This window comes from Carassius auratus, chromosome 18 (assembly GCF_003368295.1).
Source record: "Carassius auratus strain Wakin chromosome 18, ASM336829v1, whole genome shotgun sequence".
NCBI lineage: Eukaryota > Metazoa > Chordata > Actinopteri > Cypriniformes > Cyprinidae > Carassius > Carassius auratus.
The window spans coordinates 12,644,522-12,667,233 of record NC_039260.1 but is presented as its reverse complement, the minus strand read 5'-3'; the positions used below and the strand labels follow the sequence as shown (position 1 = coordinate 12,667,233).

The 22,712-nt window shown below is 37.5% G+C and overlaps 1 protein-coding gene across 1 annotated transcript in view; it reads left to right on the top strand.

Moving 5' to 3' along the window:
• Nucleotides 1-6,212: 6,212 nt before the first annotated feature.
• The window catches only part of LOC113118482 (tetraspanin-18), a 52,568-nt gene continuing 36,068 nt past the window's right edge, over nt 6,213-22,712 (top strand). The window contains exon 1 of the mRNA XM_026287695.1: nt 6,213-6,641. The gene's annotated coding sequence lies outside the window, so the exon portion shown is untranslated. The remainder of the gene's footprint in view (nt 6,642-22,712) is intronic.

Genomic DNA, 22,712 nt, shown 5'->3' with positions numbered 1-22,712 from the left:
ACAAGCCTTTCTGAAGTCACAAAGACAAGACTTTGCATTGTGGCCACATCCGTGCCATCTGAATTTTTTTTTTCTAAAACTGGGCAGATTATCTCAGATAGAAGAACTCACAGACTCAGCCCATCCAAGGTCAGGGAGCTTGTTTTTTTTTAAAATAATGTAAACATGCCTTATAGCAAGTCCTAAAAATATAGCCACAGTGTGTTATTTATTTTAAAGCTTATTTATTTTTATTTATTTAGAAAAAGACTAGCATGTTGTGCAATATTTTTGTTGTTGTGATTTTAAAAGGTAATTTGTTATTGTTATAAGGCTCCATAGCTTTAGTATCTCTTAATTTTCATTTATTTTTTATTCAAATGGTTTAAAATTATTTTGGGAATAGCTTGTTGTGCAATATTTAGTTTTTCTTTTTTTTATATTGTACTTTTAAAGTTCATTTTGTTATGGTTATTAGATCCTGTGGCTTTATTATCTTTTAATTTTAATTTCATTTTTAATTATTTACATTTTTATTATTTTAATTTATTTTGGAATAGTTGTCCTCTTTGTTACAAAGCTTTTCTGTAATAAACAATAAACAACTATTTAAAAGTATGTACAGTGTTTTTAATGTTTATAAAGTGTCATATGTTACAAAAGTATGGTTTACACAGACAATCTGATTTAATAACTGCACAATTAAACAAAAACAAACAAACAGACCGGAAAAATATCAACATTTTAAGCATAACCAACTCTTTATTTCCACATTCAGTGTTATGGAAAAGTACCACCATGACAGAAATTAAAAACAACAATTTGAAACCAGAAATGCATCACGTTACTGTAAGAGTAAATAATACTAATAATAAATAAGTACTACGCACCCATTTTGTAAGGAAAGTTGTTAATGAACTAATTACTCTAGCCAATGTTGTCTCACAGTACAAAAGAACGAAAAACCCGAAGAACCGAAAGATGAACTATTCAATTATCTGCATTCTTTTACTGTCAGTGTCTATGGTTTTAGCGTATGGGTCTGTCACGTGATTAAGGAACGACACGACCCGAAGACTCATGAGATGAACTAATCAATTCTCTTTCCGGCTCATATTGCATTGGGTTTAACGTATTGGGCTGTCACGTGATTGAGGAACGAGTCAAAAACCCGATAGACTCGAACTATGAACTAATCAATTCTCTTTCCGGCTCATGCTGCATTGGGTTTAATGTATTGGGCTGTCACGTGATTGAGGAACGAGTCAAAAACCCGATAGACTCGAACTATGAACTAATCAATTCTCTTTCCGGCTCATGCTGCATTGGGTTTAATGTATTGGGCTGTCACGTGATTGAGGAACGAGTCAAAAACCCGATAGACTCGAACTATGAACTAATCAATTCTCTTTCCGGCTCAGGACTGCATTGAATGACAGGTGAATTACTACGACTAGAACAGAACCCATAGAATAATGCGCATGCGCGACTGAACGAATCACTCCCCGAGACGACTCGTTCTTCCCGAGTCACATTAAAGATTCGTTCAAAATGAACGAATCGTTCAAGAACGACACATCACTACTCAGTACGCGCGGCGCTGGACCCTGGGCTCAGCGTTGCCCTTCAGATACAACGCGATTTGCGCTGCACTATGCCAAGAGCAAAGTAGGTGGAGTTTTCAAAACTGCCCGTGCATACGTTCTATTTATAACAGTTCTTCTATAACGTGCAGGCCTGTTAATTGAATCGTACTGCTCAGGAAATTCCGACACAGTACAGTACTAGTCCATTTTGATTACCGTGCTTGTTTGGATGCCCCGATCGATTGGTAAAGTGCACCCAAACACCAGACCTGTTGGTTATTGGAGGATCTTCTATTTGTGGTCTGTTAAACGCATTGGCCATTTTGCAACGAGCCTTCAGCGCGTACTGAGTGAGCGAGCGCCTGCTGAGTAGCCTAACATAAACATATAAGTTGGTGTTTTTTTCTTGTTCGGGGGTGTCAGGGGCGTTGCCTGTTACGTCGTTTGGGTTATTGGGCTACCTTGTTGAACGCATATCATTATATTTCACAATTTTTTCTTTATTTTCCAAATATAATTAATTAGTCCAACGAACCGTTCGGTACATAATGCGTACCGCGTACCGAACCGAAAGCCTCGTACCGAACGGTTCAATACGAATACGCGTATCGTTACACCCCTAATATATATATAGTTTTCCATGAAGGTTTATAAAAGATGACAACATTTTTGGCATGAAATATCCCTTTCAAAACTGTAATTAATCTACAACAATTCCTTCCCCTATTTACTAAAAAAAAATAAGTTCATTTAAAAAATGCAGTTCAACACTTATCTCTTCATTTTTATTGATGCCTAAAATATGCTGTACTCCCTGTGTTGAAAATCTGTTCATCGTGATACAAACTGTTAGCAGGCAGTAGTTATAAGTCATAAGTTCCAGTATGCTGAAGTCTATTGTCCTGTGGGTATTCTGCTGTCTGTTCCCTATGGGACTCTCACATCCCAGCGCAGTCAATTATGATGTGTCCGCAGGCTCTGGTCTGCATCCAACTGATATGTAGCCTGGCTCATTCAAACCCACTTTGTCTCAAACTGCCATTACTCACCCAAATAGTGGGCTGCAGACAGTGAGAACAGATTAAATTAATAGCATGAGACGTGTTAGAAGCTTTATTGTCAAATCAGTCTTATCCATCAGTGCTAATAAGCTATGTAGATTTACACCATGTAGATTTTTTTTTGGACTGAAAGTAATGGGAAATAGTGTTTTAAAAAATGTATACTAATTTCACAAATGTATAGGTTTTCATATTCTCCGTTTTACTATCCATTAGTTTGGATTTGGCATAGAGGAACTTCTCCTAGAACTGCAGCATTATCCGTATTCATATATACTGTACACACATAATGCATGTGCCCAAATAATATCCAACATATCCTATACAAAGAACATGTATTACTGACTAATTAATAATATGATATTGATAAATATATTATTATTATTATCACTATTACTAATAATAATCATAAAAATATAATTTTCTAAACCACTTTTATCCCTCCTGCTGTTCTGAACACAGTTGCTTGGTAACAGGTAAACATAAGTACTCAGCTCCAAAAGAAGAGTAGTTATTTGTAGGGCTCTTCAAGCAGCAATCATCAGTGGGCACATCCATCTCAATCAGGTGGGCAAAACTAGCTCTTCTATTAAACAGAGCAGAGCGTAGGATACAAACATTTGAGAGCATTAGTGGTGTTGTGTAAGAGGCACAATTTAGATGGCCTCGTAATAATCATGTTCAAGCAACAGAAAATCTGTATGTTTAATGTCTGTAGCTGTTCCTTGTATATTGATCAATTCTCCCTCCTGCCGCCTTGACAGCTTACAACTGTAGTATACTTTGGTCACCATACACTTTAAAAAAACTATTATAGTAATACACTCCCTTACAGATATGAAATGCTGTTCGCAACCCATTTTACTTCCATAATGTGAAGTATTTCCAAGAAAAAATGTAGGGTGGGACTTCATATCCATCAGGAATTGATTGCAAAAAGTGTAAGAGAACTAACCATAAATATTTATGTAGGCTTATCTATATATAAATTTTATTATGCACAAAAAATGGGAAAATGCATTCAGAAATTTTTTTTTAATTCCTTACAACTGCAACCTACTGCAAGATTCTTCCTTCTTCAAAGTGCAAGAATTCAAAGAAAAAGAAGTGCAAGAGGAACTTGCTCGCTTCTCCTTTATTTCAGAGGAAGAGTGAATATTAAAATTTTGATTAAAGAACTTGAATTTCTTTTATTTGGAATAATGTGGACCAATGAAGACGTCACAGTCCAATAGCATGCAGTAGGAAAATAAAAAAGGTTTTAAGTTGACTCTTATACAAAAACATACAAGTGTTCTGTCTTGTACTGGCAGAACTGCCAGCTGAAGATGGCACGACAGCTCTCTGAAAAGAAGCCTTAAGAAAATATTCATAAACACTTTGCAAACATTTTGTTGTTGTGTATAAAATCTTTTTTTGTGCTGTAAATCCATATTTAGGCAGTTTGGGACAACAAAGCATGATGCCTTCATGGTGCTTGTCCTTGTACTCTCTGTGATGGCCCCTGACAGAATGAGGCTGCCTGGAGTGAGAAGAGTATGAAGTATGGGGGTGTGCTAGGGAGGGGGTCTAGTTTCCTGTCATGTCATGCGCATGTTGGACATTGTTTTTTGTTAGAGTGCAATGCAATGGTGTGGCGACAGATGGGATCTTTTAGCTGTGAATAATAATTAAGCATAAAATGCACACAGGTTCAGCTCTTGGTTTGTTCACTTGGACTTCTATTCAAAACAAAAGGAGAAATGTCTAATTATAAACTGGTTGGAGCTTTCAGACACTTGCAATTACAATTATCAATGCAGTCTATATTTTTATTCAAATTAAATCTTCAGTGTTTCGTGAACTGGATCAACTGATTCACTGAAAATATCACACTTTAAGATTCTATTCAATCTTTTCTCATGAACAATTCAAGAACCACTCTAGAGATATCAAGATTTTCAATGTATAATGATTTAATTTTCCAGTTCGTTCCTTTCAACATTACTATTGAATAGGTCATACGGACCACTTCAGTTTATGGTGTTTTTTCCCCAATTTTGGAGCTTGACAGCCCCGGTGCTAATTTACTTCGCTCTTGAAAATGAAGGTTCTTTATTGGATTTGGTGGTTTCATAAAGAACATTTAACCTTTCCATTGCACAAAAGGCTCTTATTAGTGAAAATTCAAAGTAAGATTTTTTTTTAAGGAACTCTTGAATAATAGTTTCTTTGCGAATACAAAAATGGTTAATTTACTCATCTTCATGTTGAGATGAATTGTCCCTTTTTATGGACTGCTGTGTGGTGGAGTGTTTTTTCTTAAGAAAGCACAAACGACCCTGAAGTACCCTTACTTCCCACCCCCACCAGCCATGCTAGACCCCCTCTTTACTTGTGCTGCTCAAATCACGACACCGAGCCAGAGAGCTGACATTTCTATAACATACAGACGACACATGCTCACAAACAAAGAGGTGTCTCTTCACACTCACCGACATCTCTGAGATGGACTGTCACATGTTACAGGTCTAATATAGTTAAACAACACAGACCTTAAGATGCGATCACTTTGAAGAAAGTGTGTGTGTACCAACTCACTCAAAGATTGATTGAAGATTTATAGTGGAGGCTAGAGCTTGTTGTCACTGTTTTTTAAGCAAGTTAATATTTCTCAAGATAGGTTTTTATAAAGTCAGTTTATTAAAAAAAAAAAAAAAAAAAAAGAGTTCCCAAAGGGGGACTTCACAGCAATGTCATTGAAGACCCATTGGGGTTCCCCAAAGAACCTTTCAAGGCCTGTTCACACCAATCATGGATTATAAAGATAATTATAAATCTAATTATATTACCATAAACAGTAATGCACAATGTTTATTATAAGCATTATGCCGTTTTGTTGTCTGCCGTTTTAAATGATTGGACGTCAATGTTTTTATATGCAAATCATCTGAAAAAATCTGAAAGTAATTACAGATTTGTAATTAATCTGTGTAATGTGTGTTATTGACATCATGTGATGTGGATATTCCTATTCTCATGGAATTAGAATGGTAATGACAACTTTATTATTGTTATCATTAGTTGTTGTCCTCGGTGTGAACAGGCCTTTAAAGTGGCATGAAATAGAAATTTCATAAGAACCAAGACATGCTCTACAATTTTTATTTTTTAAAAATCCATTACCCTCAAATGTTCATCACAATACAGAAGAAAAAAATCGGTTGCAAATTCTGTAACATTGCAGTTTCCATTACAAAGAACATTTGTGTAATGGAAATTCTAACATTTAAAACAACTTCCCCCTATAACAATATACACCCAGGCATCAAAATATACTTTATATTCGTTCTACCCCCTGTGAGCATTCCCCTAATGCCTCTGTGCTGTAGAGGGTTAAGTTATGACTGAGGTTGTGGTCTAGATGTGAATATAGTCCTATGCCACAGGGAATGTCAGTGTCACGACCTTTGTGGGCATGTAGACAATAGGATCGTGATACTTTTCTTATCTGACTCGCCATCTGTGGTGGTGTTGAGGGGGCCAGGGAAGTGAAAACAATTTGACCATTAAATCTCCGCCCACGAGTTGAAAGAGCAAAGCGCTAAATTGGCGTTCAGGGAGGAGTCCGAGAGAATCCCTGAATGTACCAACACTGTTAATATATCATTTCTAACCGCATATCTTTTGATTAACAGCAACAGAACGCGAATAGAGTGAAAGAAGTCAACTGGGCGTTGAAGTTGTAGCAGAGAGTGTCCCTCCCTCCAGACTGAACTGTAGAAAGCGTCTGGTTTGCGCTACCAGCGAGAGGGACGCGAGATTAGGGCAGCAGTTTGGGGTCTCTGGAATTTATTAGCTGACGCTTGAAGCTCGGTGTGTTTTTTTTTTTCTGGATTCGGAGCAGATCTACAGGTCCGCCAGTTTTTCAGTCGACATTCATTCACGCAGACCTACGACCATCACACATTTTGCCTAGTTTTCAGCTCTGGAACTCAGGACCGCGAAGACGAGCGCGTGTTGTTTGGCTCTTGAGGTGAGATTCTCGGTAAACTAAACTCCGCTGTTGTTTACGTGAATGCAAACTTGTGATAGCTGGTCAGTGAGCTAATTCCTTATCAATTCATTTAATTCAAATCAGCTAGAAAAAAACTGATTGTTTAATTTCGAAACTCTGCCATGTATGGTTATCTCTTAAGTAGGGTAGAACTAAACTGATAGCTACACACACACTCAAATATGTGTATTGTTTTGATACATTACAGCGAGATGGTGCGAGGGTTCACACGCTTTTTACGCGTAAATTTTAGTTTACTGTAGCCTAACAACTGTTTTGAGAAGCTTGACGGCAGAAAGCATTCGGAATAAAAACAGTCGTTTATGTATTCAGCTAACATTGCGCTTCTTTCATTCCCAGACAAACAGTTTCCTTACGTTACACTCGCTCGTATTTCACCGATGACGGCGCGTGTCACCATCCGGCGCGGTTTCTGTTAAATCTAATTAACGTTAGTTGAAGTAAAGCTCGGGGAAAGTCTGGGTGGGATGAGGAGACATCAAGCTGGCGGTTTTCCCACGGGGTGTGACAGCAGGCGGCGCGTGTTTGTCCAGGAGGTCCCGTCATAACTGTGGTTTATCCCCCAGACTCACAGGTCAGCAGCAGATGGAGGAGGCAGCCCCGCCGACGGGCGTGAGTTCAGTGCCAGTTTAAATCAATCAAACCGAATCTTATTAGACCGCCGCCATCAGTGTGTGAAAGAGATAGCCTACTATCTATCTATCTATCTATCTATCTATCTATCTATCTATCTATCTATCTATCTATCTATCTATCTATCTATCTATCTATCTATCTATCTATCTATCTATCTATCTATCTATCAGTTTAGCAGCTCAGATCTAATCATTTAACCCCTGGCATTCCCGAAACAATGGTCCACCATTAGACATGGATTATGTTGGTTTTCCTGAAAACTAAAACCATGTATGAGTTATCTTTGGCCATATTCCAGAAGCAACAAAAACAGTGCCGGGTTAGGTTAATGTATCCTGTTTAATATTTCTGAAATCTGCTAATCTTCGTACGCACTTAACCAGCAATGTTAATTGTTAGCCTGCTATGCCTTCAGAAGATTGTTTTCCCAGCCTACATGATCTTCACAGCCTGTCAAACTACATCAAATAGTGTGGTATATGGTAACTAGATCTGCCTTGCCATCAAATCTTATCTAATCAGGTGTTACTGAGAAGGACTGGCAAACCTTTCAGTTGTGTTGTTGTTCTTGAAACAGAGTAATTTGTGAAGTCTCTCTTTGAGACAGAGGGTATTATTTCAAACAAAGCCATGCCATACAAGTGGTTATTGAAAGATTTGGAAGTACACGGGCCATAAATCTTACATTCCAACTGTCTAACTTCATGCGTGCTGTAACTTTATATCCATTAGAGGGTTTTGGTGAAAATGTCCACCTACAGTATTTCTGGACCTTGTTTTTATAGTCTGACATAAAGGTTTGCTGCACTTGTTCCACAAAGTGGACTCCGACCAGTTTTCAATTAGTCGGGCACTTGTGCGTGAAGATATTGGCTCTGAGGGATCCATTAATGCCGGTCTCTGGTGGCTTTGTAGTTTAGCTAAATGCTGATGTCAGAAGCACTCAAAGACTTCACTCGCACAGCTCAACACGGGCTCAGAGGTAAGACTAAAGCCTTAACCTTTACATTCCTCCGAGCTATTGCAAGGTATTTCAAGAAGAACCAACCAAATCCCATGGCAATTTGTAACTCTAATGTTTTGGTGAATTGGGCAAGTTCATGTTAATCATTCTACAATCTGCTTATGGAACAGTTATGTTTGAGGGTGGGGTTATGGTGGACCTTCATGTTTTTGTTTTTAAAAATTGTATGTTTTTAAATGATTTACATTGTAAAATGTGGATATCAGAGGCGTATAAATTATAGTGTTTGGTCTAATCTACAAATACATTAATAATGACAATTATTTATTTAGGATTAATTTCTACTTTAGATTAACCGTCGCTATTGTTTTTATTGGTTGGTAATTATCCATTGAAAATTCTCTTTACAAACATGAAAATTAACCGATTGATTATTTGGAGGTGTATTAAACTAACCTAAGAACTGAAGCAGTGGACTGATGTGTTATGGAAGAGGGACTCTGTGTTGTTCTGCTCGAGCAGACACAGAATCGTTCAGACACTAAAGCATTGAGCTACTGGAAATGAATCTTTGGTTCTTCGTGGTGGGAAGTCCCTGTTGAGAGCAAGAGGCCCGTCTCCAGGCTGTAATATTAATATCAGTTGACATGGCGGCAAATGAACTAGTTGTCAGGGCTGGTTTGATCTCCACTGCAGTTCCCAGATCTCTAATCGGTGAAGGTGATTCATTCCACCCTGAGCTCTTATCCAGCCTCCAGTGAAATGTCCTTATTGACAGTAGAGCGAAGGCCCTGGGAGAAAAGGAGGTCAAGTCATCACTTTCTTCCAAGTTTCAGGCATCAGAGCTACACGAGCTGGCAGTCTGTAGTCTGCAGAGGATCTGGAATGAGATAGAGTATCTATTGCCTTGAAAAGAAAATTGCTTTTCCCCCCATTTGCTGGAGGACTATCATCTAATGCGTGTGACATGGGGCGCTTCACCCGGTAATGGGTTTTGGGCCCTCGTTGCCTCTGAGACATATGAAATTTGCAAAGGAGCTGTGTAGATTAATTACCATGAAGAATTTGTGTTCTTTGGTCATAGATTCTTCAAAAATTAAACGGCTTGTGAAGTTTGACCTGCTGCTGTAGAGCTTAAATTGTGAATGCATAGATCTTTTTTATGCTAGATGCCTTTGTCCTTGAAGGCTTTGAGAAACTTTAGAGGATGCAGCTGAGGGCTCCAAAGTTCATTCAAGAGAGGGATGTCCACTGACCCCGGTAAATAACAGGGCCTCTTTATCAAGAGGAAACAGACTGCTTGTTTGTGTTAGGCATAATGCTTATCTATTATTCAGGCAATTTCCTTCAATATTAGTGTGCAAGGGATATAATGAGGTGAAAGTATGCATATAACAAGCTGTGCTCTATGTACAGATAGCTGAGTGTCTCATTATTTAATCTTTACCCTCAAGGAAATGCAGATTTTAGATGTATTACGAACTTGATTTTTGCCACACTCCATTTTGAAGTGTAGGTTTCTTATGTTGGTGCGTCCATTCAAAATGTTATTTTCCTAAATATCTGCATTTTAGTTACAGATAGAAATCTTGCATTAAGCAGGAGGAGAATAACAGAGGTCTCCTTAAGCTGTCTGTTATATTCAGTGATTAAGGTGACTTTCATTTGAAGAGTCTATTTAATGAATAGTTGAAGCAGTAGACACTAGCTGTGTTTCCACTATCTAGTTTAAACCGGGCGTGCTAGTGCGTGCCAGGGCCAGTCACGTTTCTACTGTCAGATCATGCCTCGTCGGGGCTTCCTCGGGGCCAAAGGCCAGGGTTTTTTGGCCAACGAAAACCTTGGGCCAGCTTTGGGTTGAGGAGGGGTTATAAACAAAAGGTGGAGTTTCTCCGCGTCTAGAGAGCTCAGTGCTGCGGATCATTTCAGAAAGATAACAGCTTTAACACCGGTATTAAAGACTTTTTAAAATAAGTTGAGCTCAAAAGTCACTCTTAGTTAGCAGCAAGTTTTTGAAATAACTCGATTAGATGTGGATTATAATCACTAAACAAAGCAGAAATATTTATAAGCGATGTAAAAGACTAAGCACGCTAAAAATTAACATTACCATAGTAAACATGGTAAATATGACCGCTTGAAGAAATCAGACGTCAGCTTCTTATTCTCTATCACAATCGTGTATTTATTTAGTTACTTATATTATCTGTCATAAGCCTCGTCTCGAGAGTTTAGCTCACGTTGCCTATCATAAAATAATATAATAATGTTTTTTTGTTCGGGAGCTTTTATAAAAATAGAGATATTATCATTCATTCTAAATGTGACATAGGCTACTGTGGCTACAAATAAACAGAAACGGACTCGACTGAATAAGCAGGCTATTTTCATAAGCGTTAAAAATAAATAAATGATAAATGTAATCAATATGATCAATGTAGCCTATTTCTTAAAACATTGATGCTTTTGAATTTGAGTATATAACAAGGCATGCAAACAAACGGCCGCTTTTATCATGTTCGTTTTGTGATCACGCATGTTCCAGTGACTTTTTAGTTTTCAGATGACTTCTCTTTGTTGGTGAAATGATAAGGTTGCATGACGTTGTTCTGAGAGGCGTGTAAAGGGCATGTTTTAGTGACGTGTAGCGGAACTTCAGGCCCTGACTGTGGAAACCCTGTGCTACTGGCCGAGACTATGAGCCCCGCCCGGCCCGCTTTAAGCCCTGGCTCGCACTGGCCCGACAGTGGAAATGCGGCTTGATTTTTTCTTTGAGAAGAATACAGTGAGTCTTTTTCAAGCTTGCAAAGAATAACTTACACTTGCTTGCTGTTAATGCCTCCTGGCAATTCAGTAAAAAGCCAATTAATTTAATTTTAATAAGATGGATTATGGGATGCCATTTCGGTGCCTAGATCTATATAAAGTGCATACTATCTATAGAATAGCTAGGCTATATAGGCTATCACAATTGAGACAGATAATCTTCCATTTTTACTAGTATTTGGTACTGACTGCTGAAAACCAGCCTGGTCTTGTTTATAAGTATATATATATATATATATATATATATATATATATATATATATATATATATAAAACATTCACAGGTATATATATTACATCGCGAGCGTCAGTTGAGCCTGAGAAGCACGTTCTGTCGTTGCCCATGTTAATGGATCATTCATGCTGCCGCTGATCCAGAAAAAGTGCAACACAGTCTTTTCAACCACACATCATTATTTCTGTGTTACAGACATTTAATTCTTATTCTCTCGAATCTCTCCACAGTAGCGATCAAAAAGAAAGTATCTTAAGATGTGTATGTATTGTAACGCTTATCCTCTTCCGCCACGAGCAGTGTTGCCAACTTATTTCAATGGAAAGTAGCTAAACCCTGCCTGAAAAGTTGCTAAATGTCACCAGATGACGCCATAACGCGAATTAGCATATTCATGACATAAGTGCGTCATATTGTCTTGCCTCCCTGTACTCACATACTGCATTTTAATGCAGCCAAGTTCTCAATAAAACTGTTTTTATTATGATATTTTAATGTTTCTGTAGTCAGACAACAAAATAAATATTATAATGACTAAAACGTGGTCCATTAAGACTACATAACCAGCTCTCAAAGATATTAATCAGCACTAAAATCCTATTCACGACATTGTCTATTGAAATCAAATACACATACGATTAAGACTTGGTTGTGCTGTGATTTCGGCTATACTTGCATGTAAAGTAGAGTTAGAAGCAACAGAATATATATTTTTTTTAACTGAAGTGATTAGACTCAGCCTTAGTCTCAACGCCCACGGACCGTTGGCTAAAAGTTTGATGCATATGGGACACAAATGGGTAAACACTTCAGGAATGTTGAAGTCGTTAACGGATTGGTTGGATTCTAAAGGATTTCCACAATATGTGTGTCACATTCTTTAATGTTCCGTCTGGAAACCAAAATACCTTGGTGTCAAACCCCCTCACGAAAGTAGAAAGCCTGCGTGTTTACATCTATGACGAACAGCGCTCATCAGGACCAACTAAACGCTGGATTTTCAAAAGTATGTGAAATATTTAAAGTTTGCAGCATAGAATCTATATAATACGTCCGAAAGTTCTACACAGGTCTGTTATTGTGGCGACATTTCCCCACCGCAAAATGTGACGATGAACGAAACAAACTGTGATTGGTTGTTGTTGGACATGTCGGTCAAATGGCCTTATGGGCAGGATTTGGCCAATGAAGTCTGAAATAAATTCCAGACCTTCAGTAAGTAAAGCTCCTCTCTGCACTCACTGAACAGAGCAGATCGAACACATAGTTGTTTCTCTCTGCCTAGGCTCACATTATAGTAAAGGCCTTTTTCTCCCTTTGACACAGTTAAACTCCTCACTACTCCTGAGTCAGGCATATTTGTGTGCTTCTGATCTTTCTCTTTTTTTCTTTCTCATTCCAGTAGAAGTTTATTCCCCAGATTTTTCCCTGCTCTCCCCACTTCTGTTTCCCCCCTCCTCTGGGTTTTTGGTTTTGGTAACAGTTCTGCGGTCGCTCCTGTGTATTCAAGTGCACATAGCAAACTCAAAAGCCATTATTCTACAGGCAGACATTCCTTTGCGGAAAACGTTTGGTAGGTTTTAGTCACTTTCTGTGTTTAGTGGTGTTAAGATGTTCACTACTGTTCTGTGCTCTTTTGAGATGATCAAAAAATACATTGTTCTGTCATTGAATGCCGCCCACACATAATACAAGCACATTACCATGCATTCACACAAACACACACTCACAGCAGAATGAATTGAGCACAGCTGGCTTAGGTCCATTAGCTTTGCGTGTTTAAGGTCTTTGCTCTCTGATACAATATTAATGAAAAAGGCTGTTCTGTTTAGGATCAAGTCTTGAATTCTGGACATTGTGCTGATGACCTATAATTTATGTAACTGAAGCTGAATGAAGCTTATGGGTACAGTGTTTTCCTGTTTGAAGATGGTGTTTTAATAACACTTGCATGACACTTTGAACACTAAGAACTAAAACTGAACAGTTTTTTTCCTCAGTGTGCTGAGATAAGCTGTTCTTACAATACAAACATGATGAAAATTACATTATGAACCATTTGGACATAAAGGGGTTATGTGTTGTTTTCCCCTAGATTTTATCACCATTATGCACATTTATGCATTTTGCATTAGTGCATCACGTTAATATGCTTCTGCAGAGTCAAGATGTTTTTGCATTAGAACTTATTCATGTTTTTATTCATTTTGTCTGTAATTTCACATCATTAGGCTGGTGTAAAAAAAAAAAAAAGAGTAATACAAACCCACAATGTGAAATGCTAAGTACATTTTATACACATTCATATGTTTGGACACACCAAGTCATTGTTTCTTATTACTATTTTCCACATTTTAGACTGATAGTCAAAACTACACTACATTTCAGAAGACAGTAAACAGAAAAACAAAAGACAGTAATATTGTGAATATATAATGGTTTCTATTTTAATATATTTTGAAATGTAATTTATTCCTTTGACGGCAAAGCTGAAATTTCAGCAGCCATTACTCCAGTCTCCAGTGTCACATGATCCTTCAGAAATCATTCTAATATGCTGATATTTCTTATTATTATCACAGTTTAGAACAGTTGTGCTGCTTAATATTTTTTGTGACTTATATAAACGTATATATATGTTTTGTTAGTATTTTTTGATGACTAGAACTTCCAAAAAGTTCAAAACAGCATTTAATTGAAAAAGACAATCTTATGTAACATTATGCATGTCTTAACTGTCACTTTTGATAATGGAATCGATCCCTATTGAATAACATTTCAAAAAATAAAAACTTTAAAACCCAAACCCTTAAAGGAGCTGGATGTAAGATTGTGACTTTACTTAAGCATATATATATATATATATATATATATATATATATATATATATATATATATATATATATATATATATATATATATTAAACATAGATTATATGTTTGCAGATATTTAAGAAACATGCTAAGTTAACATACTTGTTTATCCAAAAAGCAATTCTACAGTCAATTATGCTCCTTTGAAAATGGGTTTTCCGGGCTGAATGTCTTTGTTTTCGTTTGAGAAAGCCGCCCGCTGCCAGTTTATCCAATTGTATTTCGGCACTCCGGGTTGTCAGTTGGCGGAAAACGCTCTGTTTATGTGTATGTCCCCTTTAAATGAAAATGAGCTGGTGCTCCTACCTCCCTTCCATTGTTGCCAAGTCTGCGGTTTTCCCATGGAATTGGGCTACTTTACACATATTGCCGCGTGTTGCTTTTCATGTCAACGGGAGGGTTTTGTTGTGAAAACCTAGCAACCCTACTCCCTTCTCAGAAGAGTGCGGAGCTTCAAGAGCTCATTCTCGCGGCACACCGATGTTACGTGACCGTGTTACTGACCTCCCACATTGCTTCATGCAATTTTTAACTACCACATACGTATTCACGACCATTCTGGTAGCACGTGAAGGCAGCATTAGCGAAAACTGTAATAGTAGTTTTAGCAAAATTAGCCTTAGAGTGAGCCAAGAAGCTCTTTTTTTTTTAAACAAAATATGATGCGTGATGCTTACTCCGTCTTTAGTCCGGATGTTTGTGCACAAAGCGTTGGTATCGATCCCTCTTTCAGAAGGAATCTTTGCACAACTCCAGCGCTGAACGGATCCTCGTTTGTGATGCATTCAAGTCTGGTGTAAAATGTTACCACATAGGACTTTTTCTGGGGGGGTTTTATGGGACATTTCTTTGGAAAATGAAAGTTAACCACCTTGTCTTTAGCGGTCTATGATGACTCCTATGTTCGTTGGTGCATCCCAACACACAACACTTTTAATGGCTCTGTGGTGCTGACATTGTACCTCCAGCAGCTACAGCAAGAGAACAGTAATGATGGACCGCAGCTTCTCACTCAGGGCTATCTATATGCTAATAGGGCATAGAGCATCGCAAATGGGTGTGACTTTCACTGACTATGTCGTTGTAGTCTGGAACTGCTCGTGTGGAGAGACTGTTTATGATTTTTTGGATTTATAAAACAATGAGTGAGTGGATTTTAGCATTATAGGCTGGTTGTTTTTTCGAATTTGGATTGCAATTCCTAGTTCAACCACTCTGTCAATCCTACATATAGCACCTTTACACAGATGTGAAATATTGGAATTATTTATTGACCAAACAATGTTAAACTGGATTTCAACTCCATATACTCGGGACATTCTCTTAACTAACTTCATGAAGTGCATTCTTAAACAGTATTTAAGGGGTTCACACATATGCTGGAGACTTGTTTAATGCTTTTCCTTCATTTTCACTCAATATTTTTATATATAACTATATTTAAGCTTATCTTTTAGGTATTTAAGCTTATCTTCTAAGCTTATATTTAAGGTTTTCAAATTCTGAGAAAAAAACTTTTGACTGGTAGTGTCTACATGATAATTTCTGTCTGCTAGATTAAGAACCTCAGTGCTTTCAGTTAAAGTGACAAAACCACAACTGAGCTGAAAAAAACTTCCCCAATCTCCTCATAATTTATTTGACAACATCCTCCTACAAGTCTGCCACATCAGATGCCACTATATGCCTGGAGTTTAATAGCAGATTAAGTTGACATGTTCTATACTTTTTAGTTTTACTCCTCATGATTTTTTTATGAGATGCTATAAATGTTTCAGCCAGGCTTCTTTACCCATGTGTGGCTTTCAGCAGATTTGTTGGGTCACCAAAGTTAAAACCATCTTGTGGCTTTTAGGGCCACGTTGCGAAGCCCCAGGCATCATTCTGCAAGACAGCAATTGTCAGTCAGGTTTCTCAATTCAATGCAGGGCCATGAAGAAAACTGCCTTCTTTAATCATTAGATAACGTGATCACAGGAAGGTGGTGTATTATCATACTGTGTGGTCATCAATGAGGAAACTACTGTACACGCTTCTTCATTTCTTCATTCAAGCTGCTGAGGAAATATTTAGGGCAGTGATATCATTCCCCTCTGATTAGGCTGGAGAATGGACGAAATAGACCATGAAGTCTAATCTCTTCCTTTTCTAATCTTTCCTCGTATTTGGAAACTGCCCGAGGAAAAGACTGAGTACCCTTCAAAGGTAGTAAATGCTTTATGTGAGCATCATTTGCATGTTACTGATTATTTTAACATAAATTGAATGTGCCAGCTTGAGTTTTTGTTGATGGAGAGAACAGGATCACTCGAGACTGAAGGTTACAAGGTGCTTATTCTGATTTGGTGGCACATTTTTTGGGCTATGATTGGCAACTTGAATCCTCGTGCAGGTCAAAGAAGGAGAGCTTCAGGAAATGATAAACCTGGGCTTGTGTCCCAATAATTAGTCACATGTTCTTTTGCCAGCTAGTGTCCACATTACGCTGACTTAATTACAACCACCTGCTTGAGACGGTAAGACTGAAAACATCAGACCCAGCAGTTGAGGCAAGTCTCCAGCTGTTTGCTCTTTCAGGATAATCTTATGATTGGCAAGCTGTAATGTTTTTCTTGGGTCCTGAGAGACCATGGCATCTGAGATTGTGTAAATCATCCAAAAAAGGATATTTCAGTACTGCACTTCTTTGCCTGCCAGAGTAGAATATGTGATGCGCCCTCAGCAGTACACAGACCCAAAACAGTCCAATAAAACTCCATTAACATAGAACAATAGACATGGAACTTACTGGCTTCATTGTTTGCCTAACATTTAGAAAAATTAACAGGAAAGAAACAGAGATTTAATAATTGGGAAAGTAAATGATTTCTGTTTGCTCTATGCTAAATGCTTTTTTTGTGTGGAAAAATGTGCGTCATCCATCATTCGTCTTGAAGAAATGTCCATTTGTTTAGTTTGCGAAAACGTTTTTCTTTATTAAACTGAAAAGAAATGTTTTTCCACTCAAATATTGACTTTCTTTTTCACTCCATGCCACAACATTTTATCAAATTTATAGAATATACTCTCTAGTATAGTTACTATAGTAACTAGTTGCTTGTTAACATGACTATTATATTGGCTGTTTTTTATTGGTTATAAAGCACATATTCTGCATGACCATATTCTACATCCCCGATCTTACCCAATGCCTAAATATAACTACTGAGATGAGATGAGACATAGAATTAACTTTATTTATTTCCATAGTGTTCCATATTAGCGCCTTATAACCATTTTGACCTTTTATGACCTTAAAGTCCCCATGAAATCAAAATTGAAGTTTTTTTGGCTTTTAAAAGGAATATGTCAGCCTAAAGATTATCTATAAACTAGTTTTCTCGAAAATAATGACAATAAAATTTGTTTACAAGATATGTCAAGAGTAGGTTGTGCAAAAGAAAGCGCATGACGAAGGAGTATAATCAAAGAGATCACAGACAACTAAACTAAAATAGATCTTACATGTGACAATATTAGCATTCAAAACTTATAGTCTCTCAAATCACTCTGCACTTAAGCTTCTTTTCAAACTTTCTGTGCAATCAAATGCTCTCTAGAATCTTCAGTGGACCTTTAATGATGGAACGCAGCGATCAGAAATCATATAACTATTCATTTATTTATTTATTGATTGACTGATTGATTGATTGATTTCAGTTGGTGATATGCACCATGATACGTCATTAGTCACGTCATCAAGTCATTATTCACTCATATCTTTGTCACACCACACTGATCAAAGCTTAATTTTATAGTTTGAGGTTGATAGAATGATAAAGACCCTTTTCAGTTTTGTCCCGTAAGCTCTTAAATATTGTGCTGAATAACTTACCTGGCCTTTGAAGTTTGAATAGATTTTGTGTTTTTTTAAATACCTTATGAAATGTGATTTGAAGCATTAAAGCACAGTTAACCCAAAAATGTATGCCTGCTCAACCTCATTTTAAAGACTATCCTGCTGTGATGTGTCTGGCAGGCCATATTTGAGAGCTACATCAGAAGTCAAGTTTTTCATTTGAATATTTTTGATTTGAAGTATTCTGTAGAGTTGTATGCACCACTTTTGATACAGTTCATTTTCCTTCTGTCATTGAATTTCTTCCACATCCCAAAGGTTTGATATTTGCATTAATCATATGTTTTATACAAAGTGCATAATTATGTGAAATTTGGTGAATAGGCTAGAAAGATTTATTGTTCTTTTTTGCCTTTTTCCCACCAAGCTCCATGAGAAGTGTCAGTCAGCAGAACGCAGTCCAAAAAGAGATCTAAACTGAGTCAAAATGAGTCAGATAATCTGTGTGGCCCTGTTTACGCTTGTTTTGGAGAGCAGAAACTGAATTTCGAGAATTGGCTGGAGGCTTTCAGAAGCAATTGAAGACATATGGAACAAGCATCCGCCTACAAGATCAGTTGTAAACTGCAAGTTTTACCTTTCATCAAAATGAACAGCTGCAGCAGTGAACCACCTAGAGTTATGCTACAGTAGAAATCAGATTAAAAGGAAATCCATGTGTTGTTTCGCATATTAAAAAACAGACAAAAATAAGATTGTGCATTAATTGACTATGTATGCTGCTGGAATTTCAGCTTTTTTAACCTGTTTTATCCAGATTAAGTTTAATTAATTTGACAATGGTCCAAATACCCTTCCAGACAATTATTTACTTCTTCCTTATTTTCCATTTACATATGCCATTTCCTTAAAAAAGCACAGATTTGCAGCATGTGTGTTGTGATACAGCAACCCTCTACGGACACCTTGGCAATTGAATCGCCATTGGCTAGTAAATGTTTTAGTTTACTTGCCAGACAATTACACACACACACACATATATAAAAATAAATGTTTGTAAAATGGCACAGTTTTTTTTTTAATATCTGAAAGTACACTCTTTACATCAGTCAGTAAATCTTTTTCAATTTTTTAATTTTTTTCTGTAAAAAATAAAAAAAAAAAAATGGGGAAAAAATTACACAAATATGCCTACTGATTCTAATCGTAGGAACTATAAAATGCACTAAGGATTACTAAGGATTAATGAATATTAATCAGGTTTTGAGCGTTCGCTCAAACTGATATGCTAAAGTCAAAGCAGGGATTGAGATAGCAGCCAATGAGATTGCCATTTGTGCATAAGCTCCGCCCACTACCGGAGAACCCGGCAGTTCTTAAAAGCTGAAGAAGTCCAAGGGAGCGCTGTTATTTACACAGGAAAATGCATCAAAAAATATTGTTTACATGCAGCGTGTTTATTCTCTCTCTCTCTCGCTGACGGCGAGTCGTGAGCCTTCACACTAGAATTTACGGTACGTCAAATACAGGTGCATTGAGCATCCATTTCAGATGAACTGAAAAACAGTACAAATCACTTGATGGAGAGTGAAACTCTGAAGTGCTCAGTCAGAGTGTTCGGCGAGTGAAAATATGTATGTGCTAAACTTATACTTTTACACTGGCGAGTAAAATTTTAGAATGTATTAGCCATTGGCTAATATTAGACATCATTTAATCGCCCAGAGTGAAGATTTAGTCACATTTGCAAGTGATTTACTCGCAATGTAGAGGGTTGTACAGTACATGTGAGCCTGAGATGTCCTCTTAACTTTCTGAGCACATTCATTTGGTGTCCCACTGCTGTTCCATCATCTTCTGTGATGGAAACCAATTGGCTTGTGTTCCTATTGAGACCTCTTTTTTGGATGCCCTCCAAATGATCTTATGTTCCATAGTTTCTCTGACTCCTCCTCATGGGCCATAAATCATTGTGATGTAATCTTTCACACTGCCATTCCCACAGCTGGTGAGCTGAAATGCTTGTTCATCTAGAGAGCATTGTGTAGTGACCAGTTAACCTCAGGTTTTACATCCCAGAGCAGAAATGACCGGAATGACCTCTCGTATTCCTCTGATACATATACACTGTCTTTATTTCTGAAATTTCCATTTATTCCGCCTGGGGTTTTAAGGTTATGGTTTTTGCAGTGTTTATCCAGATGAATAAGACTGAACAGATTTTGAGAATCTTAAAAAGCCTCTCAGAATGTTTATGTCTGGTATTTGCATTTACATTTGGACCTGAAGATTATATCTGATTTATATCTGAGTATTTGTGTTTGTGTAGAGCGTGATCCCTCATGACGTCTCAGCACTTGCGCACCCATGACTAGGGGGAGGAATGTTTCTAAAAGTGCTGAGAGATTTTTACGAGACCTTACTGTGGAAAAATGTCTGGTGTTTTTGCCACCTACCCCTCCCGGATAGTCTCCTCCTGAGATCCTGTAAAAAGCAGGATATCTACCCTAGGATGTCTTGTTCTTTACTTCCTGAGGGTAATGGGTTTTTGGGAAATTGCAAAGCTGGAACATTTTATGAACTGATTATAGGAAAAATACAAGCTTTATTGATGTCTAAAGGACCCCAGTGAATCCCATTTTCCCCTTAATTCATCATCTTGTATCAAAGGCTTTGCTTTGAACTGCTAAGAATGTCCGTTTCTGTTAAATTAAGCAAAACTTATGTTTAATTAATGTCTTAATTTTGAAACACCAGATATAAAAATGTAAATGCTAACAATTAGTGCTGTCAAATGAATAATCCGGATTAATGGGATCCAGAAAATACATTTTTGTTTACATAATATATGTAAGTGTACTCTGTATATTTATTATGGATATATAAATACACACCCATTGTAGGGCTGTGCGATTAATCTAAATCTTCATAAAATCATGATCTGAACATGCGCAATTTCTAAATCCCTTTATACCATTATTTTCCGCGGCCCCGACCTCGCACAGAATGCTATCCGAACCAATCAGAATGCAGCGCGCCTAAATGGAGTGCAAGAACATAACAGACTGTGCATATGCCTACGTAACTCCAGGTTCACAGACTTTGGGCCCTGTCATACACCCGACGCAATGCGATGCAAGTGGCAGCACAAGTGTCTTTGCTAATTTCAGTCTGGCACCATTCACATTATCCCGTCCAGCGCCACGTCGTTAAATTAGCAAATGTATTTGTGCTCATTTTTGCGCCCATGGGCGTGCTGGTCTAAAAAAGAGGTTTGTTCAGGCGCATTGCTGGAAATAGACTACGCCATAGACCAGTTTAAACCTGGTCTAAAGTCTGATGCAATGTTTTTTCTTTGTTATTGAAAAAGTGTGTTAGCGCGTACACGCTGCTTATTAAACACAGGGACGCACAGCAGCACAACATGCCAAATATTTAACATTTAAGGATTGCAATGCATAAGAATTTTTGTAGGCTTATTATATATATATATATATATATATATATATATATATATATATATATATATATATTTATGTTATATGTATATTAGGGCTGAAACGATGCCTCGAGTAACTCCATTACAAAAAATTATTAGGGATGCACGATAATATCGGCACAATATCGGTATCGGCCGATAAAAGCTTAAAATGACCATTATTGGTATCGGCCGATATGAATATTTCTGCCGATGAGCCAAACCGATATTCTCCAAGTGAAATAATTGACCTGTTTTTCAGATGTGAATGTCTGTCTACATTTGTAAAATAATAAATTTATGGTAGAATCAGTACAGAAGAGATACATGGATTTCTCTTCAGTAAAATTAAAGTTTAAATATATCAGTATATATTTGTATATATATCGATATCGGTATCGGCATCGGCCAAAATTATTTTGAAAATATCGGCATATCGAATATCGGCCAAAATCCAATATCGTGCATCCCTAAAAATTATCGAGGCAAATTCCTCTGCCTCGAAGCTTCTTTTAATTTATTTTAAATCTCACGTCAGGTTCTTTCGAAATTATTTTTTTTTTAAATGTGACACAACGCGTTTACATCACCCACAAAGCAGAAGGAGCCACAAGAGCTGCGTCTGTTTTGATTTGAGGGCGAGGGGAAAAGTAAAGAGAACGTCGTGGTGTGTGTCCATTGCAAGATAGAGCTGGCATACCACAACTAGGGCCCTATGATTTCCGCGATGCAGAAAACGCGGAGGGAATCGCGGAATCCAGTCATAAAAACGGAATTTACAGTTTAAAGCGGAATGGCACTCACATCAAATCACAATATGGACTAATCTCTGTAATATTAAGCTGGAACTGTCCATTTAAATCTGTTAATGGATGGAGCAGAAGCGCGACTTCCTTTATCACACACACTGAAGCACACGTGACACTCGGGGCAATTTCGGCGTCTGCTTTCTCACTAAATAAGGACGTGAACACATGAACAACATCTCCAGAACTGCTCTGAAAGTCACTTCATGAGCATTTGACCGTTTGATTCACATCACGTCACATCACATATACAGAACTGTAAAGGTACATCAACCAGTCAAAATAAAATCTTTGCGCTTGCCAAATTCCCCCGTGTAAATAGCAAATCTGTCATGGCCCGAGCGCAACTGGCTCTTAAAGGGAATGGAAGAT